The sequence below is a fragment of the Globicephala melas genome, chromosome 18 (assembly GCF_963455315.2).
Source record: "Globicephala melas chromosome 18, mGloMel1.2, whole genome shotgun sequence".
NCBI lineage: Eukaryota > Metazoa > Chordata > Mammalia > Artiodactyla > Delphinidae > Globicephala > Globicephala melas.
The window spans coordinates 29678255-29680412 of NC_083331.1; positions in this window are offsets into that span (position 1 = coordinate 29678255).

Sequence of the window (2158 nt, forward strand, 5' to 3'; positions counted from 1 at the left end):
AATCCTACAGAATAGATTTACATTGTAAAGATCTTGCAGAAATTGATAAATAAGTAGTCTTCTCCTTGAAATAGTTACCTTAAACCTAGCTTTAAAAATGGGATAATGTGAATACTACCACTAAGGAGTTTATAATCTCTTCAACTAGGGGGAAAAAGAAGAAAAACTCTATACAGGTAAATAATTTTTAAAAAGTTTAAAACACAAAACAGGATCAGGTAATAATATAGAACAAGGAAAATAAAATAATATGATATTTAAGGTCAATTTACTTAGTCAATAAAGATTTATTAACCACATATTTTGTGCAGGGCACTGTTGTGCTGAGGAAATAGTAAGTGCAAAAAAGACCCAGCAACAAGGTCCTACTGTATAGCACAGGGAACTATATTCAATATCCTGTGATAAACTGTAATCAAAAATAATATGAAGAAGAATATATACACACACACATATATAAATAACTGAATCACTTTGATGTACAGCAGAAATTAACACAATATTTTAAATCGATGATACTTCAATAAAATAAATTATTTTTAAAAAAGACCCAAAGAAGAGGGACCTGCTGGTCTGTTTTAGGAATAGTGAGAAGGTCAGTGTGGCTTGAAATTAGAGTGAGGGGAGCATAATGTGAGTACAAAGAGTAATACGAGAAAATATTCAAAGAAACAAAAATTACTAAAGTTTTTAATCTAAGCACCTAAAGCAGTGAGATTACATACACTGAGATGTGGATTACTGTGAGGGAACAGGTTTGATGACAAGATTAGGAAATAATGAAAAGAATGACAGGATTCTGTTCCAAGATGGTGAAATAGGAGGCTTCTGAACTCATCTCCTACCATTGACTCAGCAAATCTACAGCTACACATGGAGCAATTCCCATAGAAGAAAACCCAGAAATTATTTGAGTAACTCCTATGCGACGATGAAAATATCCACATTGAACTGGGTAGAAAAGGCTGAAACACACTCCCACCTAAACCATATCCCCAGTGCAGAGTCATAAAATCATGAGGGAACTCACAACTCTCAGCTTCTCCCTGAGGAGCAAAGGCATTGGACCCAATATATAGCACCTCATCTTGTAAAGCTTCCACCAGGCCACTGAAACATCAAGATCTGAAAGCCAATGGGGCTTGCATCCATGAGACCTACAAGACAATAGCAAACAAAGAAATTTCTTAATTGGCTCCTGAGGACTCACTGTGCCTATTCAACAAAGATTCAGGCTCAGAAAAGAGGGAGCAGACAGAAACACACAGTTCCCAGTCTTTCCCTGAAGGAGGTCTATTTGCATACTTCAGAAGATGCTGCGGTATGGTCAGGCTTCTAATTTAGCACACATCAAGGAGCTGACTGTGATTCTCCAGAGAAACCAAGGAGTTCCAGCAGGTGCCATCTCCAAGTTCTCCCTCTGGCCCACTCCAGGTTGCCAGTGTCTACTTAGAAGGAGTTGTGCACTTATCAGGTGCCCAGCGATCTCTGGTTCAACAAGCCTTTCATATTTTTCTTATGTATGATATATTTCAGAATCACTGTTCTAAATAATTGTTTCAAAAAGAAGCAACTTTAACACAGAAAAACTGAAATGAAAGAAAGTGTTTAATATGTAATGAATTTTACAAAACATGGACTATATAAAATAATGATAAATTAATAGGTAATTTGTAGGGCTATAAAACAAAGAAGGAAATAAAATGCCATAGAATTCTGTGTATGTTAAAAATTTAAAACTAACCAATCATTAAAATAATCTAAATAGAATGAATTTACTCCAAATCAATAGAGAAGAAATAAGGTAATTAAAACCCAATTTATTGACAACCCCAAGAAAGGAATAGGATATTCACAATACACATATTTGACAACTTTAAAACATATAAAGTGTTCCGGGAAATCCATAAGCAAAAAAGTCAGATAATGAAAAAAAGAGGATAAAAATATTTTAAAAAGACACTTCACCAAAAAATGATATTATCAAAATGCCTAATTAATATATGTAAAAATTTTGTTCAACTTCATTAGCCATCAATAAAATGACAATTAAAATCACAATGCCTTAAAGCTAAACCGCAGAATGTCTCAAATGAAAAAGGTGAAAAATATTAATTGTCAGTGTCAGTAAGCATGGGGAGCAACCAGAATTCTGTGT